Here is a 19,430-nt window from a genome sequence, read left to right on the forward strand (position 1 = left end):
CGACCAGGATAAGCATGGCCATGCGACAAGGATTATGAGATAATCCGGATAGTGGTCGGCATCACTGGAAGAGAAAGAGGTCGGGCTACCACAAGGATGACAGACTTGCCTTGAGCCTGACAACATATATCATGAGGCAAAGGGAACAGAAGTATGTTGTACAGGTTCGCCTAACCAGCTTCATAGTCTGCTTGGTGGTCGGCACGCCTTGCTAGAGGCCGCTACCAACCGTGCAGGTCGGAGGTGATCCGAACTATGACCAAGCCGACTTGAACCTAAGGGGTCGCGCGCTTAAGGGAAGGAACCTACGAGGTCGGATCCGAGGACACTGGTCAGATGTGATCCGAGATGTATTTGGATTGTGGCCGAGTAGACTTATGGGCTTTAGGGTCCGTGCGAGGCCCAAGTGTTGAGCCTGCGACGGATGCCTATATAAAGTGGGGTGCGGCACACTCATGCGTGGGTTCGCTTCGGCGCTTTCACTAGGGTTTGCATGTGTTGCGAATAGACACCTCCACTCGCTGCCGGTTGTGTGATCGGACCTAGCAGTCCGCCGCACGACGTTCCTCCTGCACGCGCGGATACCGTTAGAGGCGGTGCACTTGCGCCGCTCCGGCGAACTTGTACGTGGGATCTGACGACTGGCTGTTCGAGGGAGATCGGACGAGGAGGAGACGATCAATGCGGACGCGCTGCCCCTACTCTTCTTCCGCTGCACGGCACTGCGCGTGTAGTGGTAACAAACTATGATCCATCTCCCGTAGCATGTTCCTGTTGTTCTGCGCGTATGGAAATTTTAATTTGCAGTCGACGCACCCTATGGTAGAACCCAACACATTGCGCAGCCGCAACACGTGTGTGGCAGCATGGTCCACCAAGTGGTTCAGGCGATCCTGGACCTAGTCAAGATCGGCATGCTCGCGCTCCAGCCGGCTCGCCTGACCGCCTATCGTATCTCCCGCTTTCTACAGCAATGCCACCGATGCCTCAAGCATCTTTGTGGTGGACGCCAGCCGCTTTTGAAGCTCCATGAACTCCCACACATAAAGGAGGAGCATGGCACTCCTCTCCTCCTTGAGCTCACAGAGCTCCACGCCCTTGGCCTTGAGCTCCACATCCTAGGCCTGGAGCTCCTGTGTCAGGCGCCTCACCTCAGACTCCATGATCTGGTGCGCCACCATGGAACCAGGTAGAAGCAATGGGGAGAGGAAGCAAAGGGGGAGAAATGGCTGAAAGTTAATGCGATCTACGGGAAGGGGAGGAAGCCAGCCGAGGAGCGGGGTAAATCTTTTGGTCTTCACCATGGGAAAACACCAGTCGACGACTTTTCACATCAGGGAGCAGTGGGTTTTACAGGCGGAGTCATCGTGACTAATTGCTGATGCGCCTGCTCCCGTCAATCAAAAAATTAAAAATCCTGTCGCGGCTGCCGCACCCAAAGACCAGAGCAATGTCGCTGTGGATATGTAAATTTACCTGCCGACAAGGAGATAAAAAAAGGGGTGAAAAAACAAATGTGGCGACAACCTAGCTAATTGGTCGCACTAGCCCAACTAGCTAGCCGCCGTGCTTCACTGATGTACTTGACGAGAAAGGTGGTCTTTCGTGATTTGATGACTCATTTAATTGCTTCGGCGCTATGACCGAGGAGGACCCAAAAAACCCGTGGTAGGGCCTTCCACATCTCGGCAAGGAAGAAAATATGCATGCACCACCCGGGAGGACCCAGAAACCGTGCAGTAGGGTGTGCCACGTCTCGGCACTAAGGAAAAATATGCGTGAAAAAATATATTGTATTAGACGTACTGCCTATGTTCGACCTCGGGACCCAGCCTGTCGGTCGAAAACACCCCACTAGCCACATAGCTTCATCATGCTAACGTGGCACAGAGGATAGGTGTGGTTAGCTCCGTCTTGACCAGCCACAACATCTCTTGTTCTAGGCGATTCTTCTATTTTCCAAGCTTTTTTCTAGTTATAATAACACCACGGCAACCTCGCGCCAGTCTTCATGTGTGCCCGTGTGTAGTATTTTACACTGGAAGTCATCCATATATCATACTGAGGAAGATAGAGGAATCTTGCCATGGAAGCTTCTCTGGTAGCTTGTGAGGGAAGACTGGGTTGCTTACACCAGAATCTTCTCATTGTGATATGCGGACCGATTACCACATATATCTACCATCTTAGTATTTCTGCTGTTGATTACTTGTATGCAACGAAGTTTGCTGAACTATCCTGCTTTCTTTGACTGATAATATACTGTCGATCTAGCACACCACTTTATATTCTTGCTAATTTGATCATCACTGCCATGAAGAGTGCACACTGAGGGAGACTTGCTTATCCATATTGTTGTGAGGAGTGCACACTAATGCAAACTTGATACTGACAATCCATCCAGGATTTCTTTGGCATTCAGACAATACATTGCCAATTTCACTGCAGTCTGCTGATAATTCCATTCTGTTTAGCCGAGTTTCCAAATATTTGAATTCCTTACTGATTCCTCGGGTCCGGTGTCGGTTGACAAGCAACTTTAATTAATGAAAAATATGTAACACCGAAGGCCCAAAGAAAGAAACAAAAGAATCGACGAAAACAAAAGCACACAAGCATACTAATAATATAAATAATCAAGCAACATCACATATTACTGCTACTCACAACAATAATATGCATGCACACCTAAGCACACAAATCTCGCAAGAACCCCAGTATTACATTCTAACATGTTGTGGCGGTGTGCACGAAAGTGAAATCCATGTGTGGAAGGAATTGGTGTAACCAAGGCTACACCAAGTGTTGGCTGAACTCTGGTTGCAACTGTATGGATATGGAGGCGAGGACGGACTTGATGATCATGTAGCGAGACACAAAGGTCACAACCACATCATCATCAAGCATACGAAAGGGAATCGTACACGTCCAAAGAATGGAATGACAGGGTAGGATAGCGGAGGAAAAGCAAGGCTTGCTGGCATTGCCCTTTTCTGATAACAAAGATCAGTAAGGGTTGCCAAAGGGATGAGATGGATAGCACGATTCAGGATAGATACATGTCTATCACCGAAACAATATGGGTGGATGGCAGAAAGATATCGACGCGATATCTAAGCATAACTCCTGCAAATGGTGTCTGGAACACTCCTTACAAGGGCATCATTCTGCTAGGACAGAGGTGACGCCAAACACCGAGGAGCGGGTATGCTAAGGAGGGTGCATGTAGTGGATCGAAGCCGATGCCACCTAGACTCACCGTATTAACCGTTAGTGACATGATAATAAGTCTATATGCATGCTATGCGACAACCAAATGTAGCAATCAAGTGCAACAAACCAACTGGGCTCTATACTACCGCATTCTAACGTTCGCGCCGGCTAGGGCGTCCTTCAACCAGACCTGCTCTGATACCAAGCCTGTGGCACCTCGGCTCAGAGAAACCGGAACGCCCCGTATTCTATCCCAGAGATCGAGGAGATGGCTTCTGGAATACGGCACTGCTTAGCATAGAACAAATCAGCTCTTTATTACAATGTATATTGGGTACAAGGGGATTACATCGGCACGGCGACACTAGGCCTGCCACGGTTGCTCTATGCAAGCACTAGAACAACACGAAGCAGCGGAATAACTCTAGCAGCGGAACAGCGACGACGGTGGTGAACTCCACTCTGCAGGGACTCTAGCTGGAACGCTTATCCTAGCTCGCAAACAAGGAATCGACAAGAAACAAGCAATCAAATCCGGCATGACCTGCAAACTGGCATGACACGCCAGGTCAGTACATTGAATGTACTTGCAAGCTCACAGCAACCAAGAGCAATCAAGAGAGACAATAGCATGAAAATTACATGTTAGCAAAGATTAACATGATACTTTCAGATCAATCATAGCATGAACAAGATGAACATGATACAGCTAGAACAATACGAGCATGGCATAACATGATCATACTAGGATGCAACATGATAACGCTATCATGCACGAACTTACTCTGCTCGGGTTACCTCATAACCATCACATGCATAAGCTTACCATCACGGACATCACATGATCATCTCAGGATCCAATCAATCTTGGTATTACTATACCGTAGTAATCATTACATGACCACAAGGAGCTTGGCCTTTACCCTTGACTCTCGCATAACACCAGAAGTATCCAACAACTCGATATCCTCGATACCACGGTGATCATCTCACGATCACATAAAGATCAACCAACTTCTCTCATCATTGAACAAGGGTTGTTATTAAGCACATTATTATTATTACTGTTGACCCATTGTGTGACCAACTACGAACTGGGCCCTTATCCGCAGGCGCGGCTATCTATAGATTTAATATACACTCTGCAGAGGTTAGCACACTATACCCACACCACGGAACCCATGGCCTCGCACTCCCATTCGGGTGGTCCAACGGCGTTCCAACAAACCGATTTACTGCCATGAAACTCTCTCGGCCACTCCGACAAACTCCCCGCTGGGCTAAGTCATGGGTGGCCCCGTGCCTACCAAAGGCATCAATGACCAACGGTCCCAAATGGGGACAAGGATCCTTACAACAACAATTGGCACACAAGGCTTATGCCATCCTACCTGATCAGGGTAGTGCCCGCGCATAACCTTCCCTCGTTGGAGGCACCGGCGAGAGGCATGACAATAGACCCAGTTAGGCCCTTCCCATAAAAGGAAAATGTGGCTGCACCGGTCAGCTCGATATGGTGGCACCATGACTCAGCCAACAGTTGTTCAAGTTCATTTACGTCTGGTTAAAGTTGAATGCAATAAGCTGAGTCATATTAAAATAACATGATGCGACTATAATGCATGAGCATGATATCAACATAAGCATAGAGGTGCAACATAATCATCGAGCATAACCACAATGAATCATATATCCGAATGAGCATGACACACAGACGAGCATGAATAACACAAGCATTACTCTACCATAAGCATAGCATGACCACTAGCATAATGAATAAATACCATGCAAGAACACATCAATAACATTACCGACTAAACACTTAACCAACTAACAGCAAAGAAACATGCAACTCAACGGTATTCGGTAACCGACGATAGTCATGCACCGAAGAACATGACCAACCCAACATGTACTACGACCAAGCATGGAAATATGAAAGTAATACTAGCAAGTAGAACATGATAATCAGGTGCATATGAACATATCATGAAAGTAAACACAGATCCATAGCATAACCGAAACAACGATAGCAGTAGCAAAACAAACAGACAGTTATTTAAGATTCAAGTTGAAAACATATGCTACTGCATGGCTATCATGCAAATGGTGGTTGTGGCTTGCCTGGGGATGAAGGACGCTCCGGGAAGAGGTGCGGTGAAGTCGCGGAAAGATTCGCCGGAAAAGATTCTACCTCAGAGGGGGCTGATTAGGGGCAAGGGCAATATGGTCATTTTCAAAATGTGAACACATAGTGAAAATGATACGAACAGATCGGGCTCGACGAGACGAAGAAGTAGGCTTTGGATTCACCTCAATCGGAGTTACGAGCAAAAAGTTAGGAGGGGTTTTCTGCCAGGGACATATCTGTACTAGAAATATTTACAGACTGGGCCAAAACAGAAAAACTGAAAGCGCATTCCTAGAACTACGCTTTCAGGACAGTGAAAGAGTTGTTTTGGCCGAAGCCGCAGCGCTTTACGCTTTCACTAAAATGAAAGCGTATTAGGTGAGATTGCGCTTCCACTTGCCACACTGGCAGAGGCGGGGCCGGGACCTGTGTCGCTGCTAGGTGGGTCCCACCTCCTTCTCTCTCTCCTCCCTCTTTCTTCTTCCTTCTCCCCCGATGCGGAGTCATAGAGCAAAGGAGGCTGCCAGTGCCAGCGCTTGCCTGGCCGTCTCCAGCCATCTTTCGGGGCGCCGCGACCACTGACGAGCTCGAGAGAGGACCCCGCCTCCATCCAGGCTGGACATGGACGCCGAGGAGGACCGGAGCGATGAGTGCCTGGACTCCGACAGAGATGGCTTCAGGTGGGGTTGGGCATCGCGGCTAGGGGCTACCAGAGGAGGAGGGAAATGGTGGGGTGGCTCTAGGGGTGTGGTGGAGGTTTCTTCTGGTGGCCATGAGGAGGGGGAAGGCTCGGGTCGGCCGAATTTAGCCGGCTAACACCGGCGGCCATGGCGGCCATCGGGGGCGAGGAGAGCTTCTCCGGCTCGTGCTAGTGGCTAGGTGACTAGTGGAGGGTGGGAAGGCTGGTGGTGTGCTCGAACGAGGTCGGGAGGGGCTATTTATAGCCAGGCTAGGGAGGCCGTGGGCTGGGTGCCGCCGTGTACGTCCGGCCGTACGTATATGTGCGCGAGTAGGCGTTCGAGACCCCACCCGTATGTACATACGTGGCCGTATTTTCTTTCTTGCACACTGGCCGCTGTACGTACGTCTACATGCTACGTGCGCGCCTCTAGTACGACACGTGCACACCTCTACATCCACCAGTATGTACGTACACATTCGCGACAAGAATGACAATGCTACGTACGCTTCGACCAGGTGGGTCCCGACTGTCAGGCACTTCCTTGCATGCGAAGATGTAGCTGGTGGGTCCCAGTAGTCAGGGGGCTAATCTTTGTTTTTGCCCGGACGCACTTCCTTCCGTGCGAAGATGTAGCTGGTGGGTCCCAGCAGTCAGGGGGCGAATCATTTTTTTCACGAAATACAGTGGCTCGTCCGGTGGGTCCCCACTGTCGGGTGGAGGAATAATTATTTTGCGCGTAATAAGGAGGCACTTCCTTGCGGCTGCCGTGGACCCAGCTGTCAGCCTCTCCACGTACAGTACTCTTTCGATGGAAGTCGGTCGTTGACCACATTGACCAAGCCGCGCCGAGAGCACCATGGCGGTGGACAACGGCGAGGCCTAGGAAGGGGACGACACGGAGCCTGGGAAGACGCACCAGTGGATGCCCACGCGAAGAGGAGTACGAGGGTTCACTGGTTCGACTACGGTGTGAGGCTGCCGTCGCTGTAGAATAACAGGGGGTGTGGGTGAGTAGAGGGATGGACTGGCCAGCGGTGGGAGTAGTAGGGGCGGTGAGGCCTCCGCGGCATCACAGCCGGCCACGGAAGGCAGGAGCATGCGGCACGCCCGGCGCTGCTTTGGGCGGCTGGAGCAAGAAGACCAGAGGTTGAAGAAGCACTATGGCCGTTGGATGGACATCGTACGGTCACTGGAGCTAGAATCGTTCATATTGACGAAAGTTGACAAAGGCCTCCATCCCAGTCAACTTAGTAGGCCCACAAGTCAGCCTCCCACCAAGGTGGGTCCCAGCTAGCAGGGGGTATTCCACTACAAAAAAAGACACATCCGTGACATTTTGGGCCGAACGAAAAAAATTTATGTCATACTTATGACACTTCTATGACGATAATTGTGACAAAACCCGGTATCATCATAGATGTGGTGGGCTCCTACTAATATGACAAAAAATCATGACAAAAAATGGGCTTTTTGTCCTGGGCGGGCCGGAGACGCAGCTGCATGACATTCTTTGGGCCGTCCGTGACGGAAAAAACCGTGGTAGAAGCGAGGGCGAGCAAAATATCGGGGTGTTCCCGGTTACGGTGGGTGGTCGGGGCCGAGCGATGTGCGTTTCTCTTGTACACGTACGCGCGTGTGTGCAAGGCGTTGGGCTCTAACCGAACCCGAGCGAGGCGTTGGGCTCTAACTGAACCCGAGTGATTGCACTGCAGGCTACGCGTTACTGAACCCGAGCGATCGATTGATGGCTGTTAACTAAACTCGATCGAGCGATTCCTTCGCTACTGCTGCTAACTGAAGCCAGTCGATGCTGCCTCTGGATGAACAGTGAGCGTTGCGGTGGGGGGGGGGTTGGATGAACAGTGAGCGGTGGGGGTGGATGAACAGGACCCCGTGGCGTTGGCTCTGGATGAACAGGACCCCGATTGATCGAGCCGGTTGGGGCTGGATGAACAGGACCCCGTGGAGGGCTAGATGAACAGGACGACCCCGTAAAGGGCTGGATGAACAGTAGATGGTGGAGGGGTGGGTGAACAGTAGCCTGTGGAAGGGTGGTTGAATAGGAGCCCGTGGAGAGGGGTGGTTGAACAGTAGCCGGTGGAGTAGCGCGCGGTGGAGGCTGGATGAACAGGAGCCCGTGGATGAACAGTCGCAGGTGGAGGCTGGAGGAGGTCGACGGTGGATGAACAGTAGCCCGTGGAGGCTGGAGGAGGTCAACGGTGGAGATGAACAGTATCCCGTGGAGTCCCATTTTGCGGTACGCCACACCCCTCCCGATGAACAGGACCCCCGTTTCGACCGTAGCACTCCAACACAAGTCCGTTTCCTCCGTTTTGCGGTACGCCACACCCCTCCCGATCAACAGGACCCCGTTTCGACCGTAGGAGGTCCAACACAAGTCCGTTTCCTCTGTTTTGCGGTACGCCAGACCCATCCCAATGAATAGCATCCCGTTTCGAACGTGGCCGGTCGAACACGAGGCTGTTTCCTCCGTTCTGCGGTACGCCAGGCCTCGTTTCCATCGCCTGTTCCGTCCAAGCCCTCCCGATGAACACGACGATGCATTCCATTCCGACCCAGCCGGTTGGCTCCCCATGAACACGACGACGACATTGTTTCTCCGTTCCGACCCAGACATGTACATGAGCCCTGGCCATACGTATATATGCGTGAGTAGGCGTGAGAGACCCCGCCCGTCTGTACGTACGTGGCCGTATTTTCTTTCTTGCACACTGGCCCATGTACGTACGTGTACATGCTACGTGCGCGCCTCTACTACGACATGTGCGCGCCTCTACATCCACCAGTATGTACGTACACGTTCGCGACCAGAATGACAACGCTACGTACGCTTCGACCAGGTGGGTCCCGACTGTCAGGCACTTCCTTGCGTGCGAAGATGTAGATGGTGGGTCCCAGCAGTCAGGGGGGTGAATCGTTTTTTTGCCTGGACGCACTTCCTTGCGTGCGAAGATGTAGCTGGTGGGTCCCAGCAGTCAGGGGGGCGAATCATTTTTTTTCAGACGCACTTCCTTGCGTGCGAAGATGTAGCTGGTGGGTCCCAGCAGTCAGGGGGAAACGTTTTTTCGTGAAATACAGTGGCCCGTCCGGTGGGTCCCAGCTGTCAGGTGGAGGAATAATTATTTTCCGCGTAATAAGGAGGCACTTCCTTGCTGCGGCCGTGGACCTAGCTGTCAGCCTCTCCAGGTACAGTACTCTTCCGATGGAAGTCGTCCTTGACCACGTTGACCACGCCGCGCCGAGAGCACCAGGGCGGTGGACGACGGCGAGGCCTAGGAAGGGGACGACACGGAGCCGGGGAAGACGCGGCAGTGGAAGCCCGCACAGACAGGAGTACGAGGGTTCACTGGTTCGGCTGCGGTGTGAGGCTGCCGTCGCCGCAGGGCCTGGCCAGTGGTGGGAATCGTAGGGGGCGGTGAGGCCTCCGCGGCAGCACAGCCGGCCACGGGAGGTAGGAGCATGCGGCACGACCGACGCTGCTTTGGGCGGCTAGAGCAAGAAGACCAGAGGTTGAAGAAGCACTACGGTCGTTGGATGGACATCGTACGGTCACTGGAGCTAGAATCGTTCATATTGACTAAGTTGACAAAGCCCTCCATCCCCGTCAACTTAGTAGGCCCACAAGTCAGCCTCCCACCAAGGAGGGTCCCAGCTAGCAGGGGGAGTATTCATTTTTTTGTGCGTAATAAGGAGGCACTTCCGGTGGTTCCGAGCTGATAGAGGGGGGAAATTTTTTTCGTGAAATACGGTGGCCCGTCCAGTGGGTCCCAGCAGTCAGGGGGGAAACATTTTTTTCACGAAATACGGTGGCCCGTCCGGTGGGTCCCTGCTGTTAGGTGGAGGAATAATTATTTTGCGCGTAATAAGGAGGCACTTCCTTGCTGCTGCCGTGGACCCAGCTGTCAGCCTCTGCATGTATAATACTCTTCCGATGGAAGTCGGTCGTTGACCACATTGACCACGCCGCGCCGAGAGCACCACAGCGGTGGACGACGGCGAGGCCTAGGAAGGGGACGACGCGGAGCCGGGGAAGACGCGGCAGTGGATGCCCACGCGGAGAGGAATACGCGTCAACTTCTTTTTTTAGGGGACGCGTCAACTTAGTAGGCCCACAAGTGTGTGGCAGAGAACTTATAGCCCATTTCCGATTTGTAAGAATGTACAGCCCATTTTTGAATTCTAATAGAATTTACTACAGCCCATTTACAGTTTGTTAAAAGTACAGCCCGTTTTCTAGCTAGGACAGCGATTAATAATTTCAACCAACCGTTCAAGACAGAATTCAATAAAATCTCCCACATTTTGATGGGATCCGAAATATTTTTATCCCAAAATTTCTAGTCAGATTAAATATAAATTTGTATTACGTAAAAATCCAACGAAACATTGCGCGCGCAACAATTAAAAATTAAGATTTTCAAAATCCATAAATAATATTTTAGAAACTAATTTCGTGTTTCGTGCATTTTTTTATAGTTACTGCCCAGTTTTTATAATTACACCCCATTTATTATTTTTAAAGCCCATTTTCCTGTTAAGCATAATGCATCCCTCCTAGGAAAGATTTGCAGCCCAGCGTGGCGGAGAATAACAAGTTGGCCTTGCGTGGGTATTCCTCAAAAAAAGTATAGCTGGGCTAGCCATTTTCATCTTGAAAAAAATTAATATCTGGGCTGGATATCTGGCCTGGGCTAGACGGGCCACAGCCCGCCCAGTTAATACCCTGCTCTCCTCTGAACAACAACGAAAACATCGCCAAGAAAAGCTCTGCAGTGCTCACGCCTCAAAAAGACAAATACTGCTCGAGCTGCTTGGTCCCAGCTGTCGGCCGCACCTTGTGCAATTCTCTCGTTTATATTGACTACATAGGTTGACAATGGTGTGGGACCGTGATGTCAGGAAACCAGGAGGAAGCAAAAAAATATAGTTGTACATAATAAGGAGGCACTTGCGTACATACGGCTATGGCCCTAGTGGGTCCCTACTGTCATCCAGTCAAAATAAAGTCATCTCCTGAATCCTCATGTTCGTTGACCATGTTAACAATGCTCGGCGCCACGGCGAGCGCAACAACTCGAAGGACGACGGAGAGGGCCTCGCGGGCCCTACAGATAGTCTGATACAGCGCCCGCTGCTCATTCAGGAAGCCAGGATCATCGGACACCTATGAGCACCTTCGAGAGACTGAGACGGCATGAAACGGTAAGGCCGCGCTTGGGAGCTCTGGTTTATTTCACACCTGTATTAACATACAAGTGTAATTTACTCGTCATCGGAAACAACGCGTAAAATACAGGCGTAATGACCCGCAAAAAAATTAAAAAAATACAGGCGTAATGAAACCGAGGGCCCGAGGTCTGTAAGTAAAACCGGCGGGTTACGCGTGTAATTTGAGAGACCAGTGTATATTTTACTAGTCGAAATCGACCAACCAAGAGCTTCGCCCGAGACCATCTGCTTTTATTTACAAGCGTCAGTTATACAAGCGGTTTTGGTTGGAAAACGATGATCCAATCACGGCCTAAGATGATGAGTTGGTCGGAAGATCATATGGTTTCACGTCTAACCTACCCGACTTGTCGTATAGGCTATGAATGAAACATAAGACGATGAACTTCTTAAGCACGGAAACAACAGAAGAGGATGATCTTCTTAACAAGCAAATCACTGGCATTAGATCGACATGCAAAACAATACAAAGCATTATTCTCAGGAGGCACGGTGAACAGCTCGTGATGCCGCATGCCACAACATTCCAAGCTCAACTTTGCAATCAAACACAAGGCCTGGCATTACATACACAATATTCAGAACAAACTCTTAACACAGGAATATCTCAGTAGAGTAACTATTTACTTCTTTTTTTGATTTTGAGTAACTATTTACTTCTAAACTGAACACAGGAATAGTAAAAAACGATCGACGCTGCTCACAGCAAAGGGCGTCCCACTCAAAAATATCAAATGCATGTCTTCTGGCTAACATCAATGAGCAAATTTTGACAAGGTTTTCCGATTCCAATATATTAAACTAACGTCTTCTTGCTAACATCAATGATTAAACTTTGACAAGCTTTTCCCATTCAAAATATGTAATGCCTATGATCGTGGAGTCCTGTCGTGGCTTCTTGTACTTGTTTGGGCACTTTTTGCCCAGTGCACTCCATGTGTTGTAGAATTGCCGATGCTCTCTGCAGACTAGTCATGTCACCAGCGTCTACTAATACTCTGTAAAGCTTCTCGGTCATTCCTTCTGTAATGTAGCGCAAACAGTGACTGCTTCTTTCTGCAAAGTGGAACGACCAACTGGACCCAGTAATGCAGCAGTTTGCCTTGGACACATTGGCTCCTTTTGTGCAGTTCAACTAAAATCAAAGTCGGAATAAAACCGAGCTTTAATTTTGATATCCCTGTAAGCAACAATAGGTATAAGGGAAACAATTACTCAGAAATAACGGTTGATGACTTGTACTCACAGAAGAAAAGCATCTACTGATCTACCTTATCTTAATGGGAAACAAAGCAGGAGAGTAGCAATTCTCCATCAGTGTAATTCATTCATATTGACTGAGACATTATCTTAAGAATGCCTTGTTTCAACATGTATAAAGAACGACAAAGCAGAAAAGTACCATTCCTAAAACAATGCGACTGATTCATTTTAACAGAGACATTATCTTAACAATACCTTGGTTAAACATGTAGAAAGAACTACAAAGCAGGATAGTACCATTCCTAAAACAATGCGACTGATTCGTTTTAACAGAGGCAAAAAAGGAATCAATTACTGGCCAATAAAGGAGGATGAAACATGCGGCCACAAAAATGGTAATCCCGCCAATCCCTAACAAGTGTTGCAGTTTTGAACTAAGATTCAGTAGTTAATTAATTCTGAGAGTGGCATTGCTTAATTTTACCAGCGGCATTAGATTAACAAAAAGCATAAACAGTTCCAGGGGAGAGTGGGCGCAACAACAGCATGTGCTTCCATCTACTTATAAAGGGGGTGATGCAGAGTTTTGTTGTAACAAAGAAACAAGCATCATGTCTGGGTTGGAACAATTTTTGCTCACTTAATGGTAAAAGACAACAGTTCAATAGCTTCAATTCAACAGTTATCCAAAACAGTACCAATACAAGTAGCACAACATCTCAAAGCACACTGCAGCATCATGTGGATGAAAGTCGGTACTGACCTTTCTTGACCAAGTTTTGAAACAGCTCGCGAGGAAGACTGGAAACATATCCCAACACATATATGAAATCTCGATCTCCTTTTGTGCAGTTCCACCAAAATTAAGCAAAGTCGCCGGTGTGACATTCAAGTTGAACTGCACAAAACACTCTTAAAACAAAAGTGTTTCGCGTAGCGAAGCAAAATGTCGCAATAGCAACAAGTTGAATAGATATCCCTGTTTAAACAGAGGCAAAAAAGGAATCAATTACTGGCTAATAAAGGAGGATGAAACATGCGGCCACAAAAATGGTAATCCCGCCAATCCCTAACAAGTGTTGCAGTTTTGAAATAAGATTCAGTAGTTAATTCTGAGAGTTGCATTGCTTAATTTTACCAGCGGCATTAGATTAACGAAAAGCATAAACAGTTCCAGGGGAGAGTGGGCACAACAACAATATGTGCTTCCATCTACTTATAAAGGGGGTGATGCAGAGTTTGTTGTAACAAAGCAACAAGCATCATGTCTGGGTTGGTCCCATTTTTGTTCACTACTTAATGGGAAAAGACAGCAATACAATAGCTTCAATTCAACATTTATTTAAAACAGTACCGATATAAGCAGCACAACATCTCAAAGCACACTGCACAATCATGTGGATGAAGGCCTGTACTGACCTTTCATGAGAAGACCAACATAAAATATGAATCTACCAACACGAATAGGAAATCCAATCTCGTTTTGTGCAGTTGCACTGAAATCAAACAGAGTGTTTCGCGTAGCGAAGCAAAATGTCGCAATAGCAACAAGTTGAATAGATACCCCTGTTTTAACAGAAGCAAAAAGGAAACAATTACTTGCCGATAAAGGAGGATGAAACAAACGGTGATAGAAAGAATCATCTAACTTATCTTGATGGAAAACAAAGTAGGATAGTGGTATTTCTAAAACGGTTGCATTGATTCATATTAACAGAGACATTCTCTTAAAACAACATTCGTTAAAAAATGTAATTTACTTTTAACAGTGGCATTGCTTCAATTTTCCGGCGGCATTCTTAGATTAACAACAGCAAAATAGTTGTATGGGACATGCCAGCACCATGTGCGTCCACACGTATAAATGGGTGATGCAGAGTATGTAGCCAAGCAGCATATCTGCGTTGGTCCCATATTTGTTCTCTTTGAACCTTTTTCCTATGTGAGGGCAGCAAATCTAGTCCTGCACAAACTACCCGACCCCCCAGTTTCTTTCCCTTTTCAACAAAGAGATCGGCTCCTTACAGATGTGTGTACTGGGTTACCCCCTTTTCCCCTTTTCGACCAACAAAGCGGCTGGATAGCCAGTCTATACTACTTTTTGTCCCTCCTTTCCTCATTGAACCACGCCCTAGATTCATGCTCCACCCCACCGCACCCTTCTTTCCTCTTTGAACCAAGAGCTAGATTTGAATACAGATCGAAAAAGAAACACATGCAGCTAGAGCAATGACGGTTTCAAAGAAACTTATACCTTAGGGTCGTCGGGATGTGGCAAGGCGTGCGGCGGGAGGCCAGATCTGCCCACACCACGTACGGCAGCGAGGAAGAACGGGTCGGTGGCCCTCCCGCATAGGCGCTGGGTGAAAGAGAACAGCGCAGCCGGCAGTGGATTGCCTCCCTCGCTGAAGGCGATAGAGTGAACGCTGCACCTCCTCCCCTTCCCGGTGCGACGGGATCCGGACGCCTCCTTCACCAGCTGTGAGGGGGGAGAGAGAGACAAGAGGCCAACGCAGTCTTGTTTAGATCTGGTGAAGAGAGGGTGAGAGACTGTGAATATAGCAAACCCTAGCAAAGGAACGCTGAGCCTCCAGCGTGTGTATATATATATGTAGTGCACCGAGAGTGTGGAGAGTGCAAACCCTAGCGAACAAGCGCTGAGGCTCCAGCTTATATATATACTGTAGTACGGACTGAGCTCCGGTGCCTTAACTGCACCTGCTTTTGGCTGCATGACAGGTGGGCCAGCCACATTTTGGGCCCACCTGTCATAAACCCAAAGGAAAGTGCACTAACGTCAATGAAGTTGTGTCCATATAGTACTCGTGTATATACGACTAATATATAGTGGAGTAGTTTTTCTTATTCTCTCCAAAACAATCATTTTAAATTGTGTAAGTACGAAATGAAACTCTTTATTTAACGTACCAGTGAAGAAAACTACTACTCCCTCTGTTCCTAAATATTTGTCTTTCTAGAGATTTCAACAAATGACTACATACGGAGCAAAATGAGTGAATCGACACTGTAAAATATGTCTATATACATCTGTATGTGGTAGTCCATTTCAAACCACTTGAAAGACAAATATTTAGGAACGGAGGGAGTACTTCCGATGAACTAACGATCCACGCGTCCTGGTCGCACTTCCGGTCCTTCACGTGCGGTACACTACCCTCCCTTAAGTGAACAACCACACATGCGCCAAATTATCGGAAACGTGTGAGAGTGTGTACAAATAAAGAATTTTAATTTCAATTATCGGAAAGGTTTGAGAGTATGTACAGTTTGCCCTCTACTAATTATGGTTTGTTGTGTTCGGACTAAACTTGGTCAAACTTTACAAAGTTTGACTTCAGCCAAATCAAATATGCGGAGTAAATAAAAATGGAGGGCTACAACGTCCATCCTGGTTTTTAGTCCACACCATTTTTTAATCAAAGTTAATAGGTGGACAAATAAAATTACAGGGGAGCTGGAGACAAAGTTGTCAGAAGGCTTAGAAATCAATACAAAACTTATGCTCTTAGTACCAACGTTGATCCTTCTTCGAGGAAATATTTGGTTCATAGCCAATTGTGTGATAAAATTGCACCAATGTGAAAGACGACTGCGTCTCCAATGCAACCAAGGTGAACTGACGAAGGATATCATCTTTGTGGGTAACAAGCAAAGACCACTGATGGAAGACAGCTTGTTTTTCATTGAAAATCGATCAGCTTCACTAGCCGACGCAACCATGAGGCGCAACCATGAGCATCGATAGGTCATCGTGGTGATGCATCATCCATTTGGCATCAAGTTTGGGTGAGGCACCTATGAAGTTCGACAAATCCTCACTGTGGTCTGTTTCTTCTCAGTAATCAAGCTCGAGGAAGGAAGAACCACGTGGCAGAGGACAGTGAGGCGGAACAACAATGGCCATCCAATTTTGTGCAGTTCCACTAAAATTTAGGAATACACGCCCGGGTATGGGGATACGCATCGCTGTTTCCAAAAATGTAAAAAAGGGATATAGTGTTGTTACTTTGTTTTACAAGATTAACAACGACATCTCAATTGTCAATAAGAATTAATGAAAAGTACACCAACAAACAGAAGCATCATGATTATCTTGATGGGAACTAAACCAGGATATCTGAGGAAAAAGCATTTCTTCATTTAACCAGTGATAGTATTAGATTAGTAGCAGCAATAGGAGCATATGGACAATGACCGCACAACCACCATGTACTTTTTGTCGAAACAACATGTATACCTCCACTGAGGCATAAATCAGGACAACTTTTCGAGTGGCATTTCCTCTATAATAGTAGGTGCTGTTGGACCAGCCGACGAACCCTAGCAACTATACATGGGGAGCTGGGGAGTAGTCGCATAGAAGAAAACCCGCATGCAGCGACCTGGGGAGCTGGACCAGTACAAGAAGTTATACCTCAGGTGGGCGAGATGTCGCTTAGGCGGGCGGGCGGGATCTGCCCACACGACGGCAGCGAACAAGGGCGCGGAGGACCTTCGTCCGCGCCAGCGCCGGCTCTGAGAGGACGGTGCGCATCGGCTTCCTCCATCGCCGACGGCGACAACGTCAACGCTGCACCTCCTCACCTCCCGCAGCGGACGGGATTCGGCCGGATCTGTGACCACCGGTGAGGAGAGAGATAGAGTGGACACTGTCATCTTGTTTTGATATGGAGAGGGTGAGAGAGCGAGACGCGAGAAACTCTATCAAACAAGAGGCTATAATGGAGTAAAAAATCTCTCCATAGCAGTGGTTTTAAATAGAATACGCGCGTTCCCGGAAAAAAGAAACAAAAACTGGCGGACAATTTTTTAACGTACCAAGAAAGAAAACTCGATCAAAAACACGCCCCCGCTTCCAGGTCGCGAGAGTCGTCGCGCACACACACATAGACATAGACATGCATATCCGTGTTTACGTAAAATTCCATTTCCATTTCCATCTCCATCTCCAATCATATTTGTCCAACTGGCACATTATTTACGTTGTTAATTATATACACAACAATATTAACGTACATCATCTCTTATTTGCGGGCGTCCGGACCGCACCGCTGCCACGGCCGCTCCTGAGCAACCCGAACCCTCTTCATCACCCGCGTGTGCTTCCCGCCCAAAACGGTCAGTGCCGCATTCATGCCCGGCCAGAGCGGACGCGACCTCTCACTGGCGCCGGCATTGAAGCGGCGCGCCAGCCGAGAGAGCGTCACCCGTACCGCTTCCTGGTGCACGCGACTGCTCCGCATTCAAAGGTCACAATAGCCGGCCACAACATGCATGTAAAAAGTTCTTGGGAGTCCGTGCTACAGCTAGCTGTCCTCCCCGAACTCGTCAATCTCTTCCAATAGTGCTAGTACTCCATGGCACGATCCATCGACAAGCAGGCGGAAAAGTTATCGTATACTCGGTTTGCGGTGAGTGGCATGCCGAGCGACCATGTGGGGTCGAGCCGTGGAGGAGGGTGAGACACGAACATGATAGACATGATCTAAGCGTTGGATTTGCTCAATGGCGCGATCCAACGAAATGAAACGTTGGTTTCTCTCCGTTTCCATTTTTTCTCCGGAAAAACGGAAAATTTCCACTCCATTTTCATTCCTATTCCAAGGTTGCCCCTTTACAACATTCCATCAAATACAAAGGAACACTAACACGCATGCTGATGCATCTCAACGATTCACAGATCATAGCCAATATTTACTTCACAACTAAAGACAAAAGTTGTGAGAGCGTCTATGAAAAAAAACTACTGATGGGGTCACTATGACTTAAACCCTAAACCCTAAACAGGATTTAATTTCCTGGCCAGGTAGAACCTGTCGAAGGAAAGATGGCTAGCACCCTCGGATCATACGATGCTTTTGTGCAGTTCCACTAAAATCGAGCTGAGCATCCCTGATGGCAAAGATATTGAAGAAGTGTGATTAGAATAATAGTACTGTCACTAGTTCATGAGACATAAACTCATCACAAGTAGAAGCCGGTAGAAGTAGAGAAAGATCAACATGGAGATGGAGCTATGTGGGGAGCTGAGGCAGTGGAGCAAGCCGGCTCCAAAAGGAAGATGGACTACCTGGGACGTCGGGCTGTAGCTAGAAGGGCGGTTGGAACGCGGCATCGGCCCATACCGCGGTGACCCCGATTGGGACGCACCGACTGTGGGTTTTCTCCCACGCCGATGTCGACCGCGTCTACGCAGAACATTGTTCCCTTCCCCCAGCTGCGGGATCAGGCTGGATATGTGACCAGCGGTGTGGCCACCGTCGTTCTATGCTTGTGAAGAGAGCAACCCAAGCAAGCAGGCTTGTAGCTTAGGGTCCTGTTAGTGTATATATAGTGGTTTTCTTTTTCTCTCCATATCAACCATTTTATATTGCGTACGTGTCATTGAAGAGTGAAATGATGGTTGCTTCTTCCGACTAACTTATTGCTCCTTAGTGGCCCCTACACGTACTCCCCCTATGTGTATGCAACAGTCACACGTACACATGGACGCAAAAATGCGTGTGACGCCCTAATGCATGCATGTCCGAGCACACGGCGAAACACACACGGTCACGCTCAAGTGCTCAACCTACACGTGCATGCACACACATACTCAACAAGGGTGAGCTAGTAACCGTATAAACACCGGAAATTGTATATATTGAGCGCAATGAGCGGCATTATGAAGTCCACTGACTGTCCTTTTTACAAATATACAGTGACAGACAGTGTATTTATCTCTTGTTTTGAAGTTAAGCCATATTAAAGGCGAACAGCCAAGCGCAAAGTTTACTAGTACTAGTACTACTACTATAGTCTATAGAGGTATGTACTATACTAGTACTAGGAACCGGATGGAGGAGCGTCTGCACTCTTATTATATTTTTAAAATGTGATAAAGCAATCTTCAACACATTTGGTTCTCTTCGAGGGTTCTCGCATGTGATA

Source organism: Triticum aestivum, chromosome 2D (assembly GCF_018294505.1).
Source record: "Triticum aestivum cultivar Chinese Spring chromosome 2D, IWGSC CS RefSeq v2.1, whole genome shotgun sequence".
In the NCBI taxonomy this organism is placed as follows: domain Eukaryota; kingdom Viridiplantae; phylum Streptophyta; class Magnoliopsida; order Poales; family Poaceae; genus Triticum; species Triticum aestivum.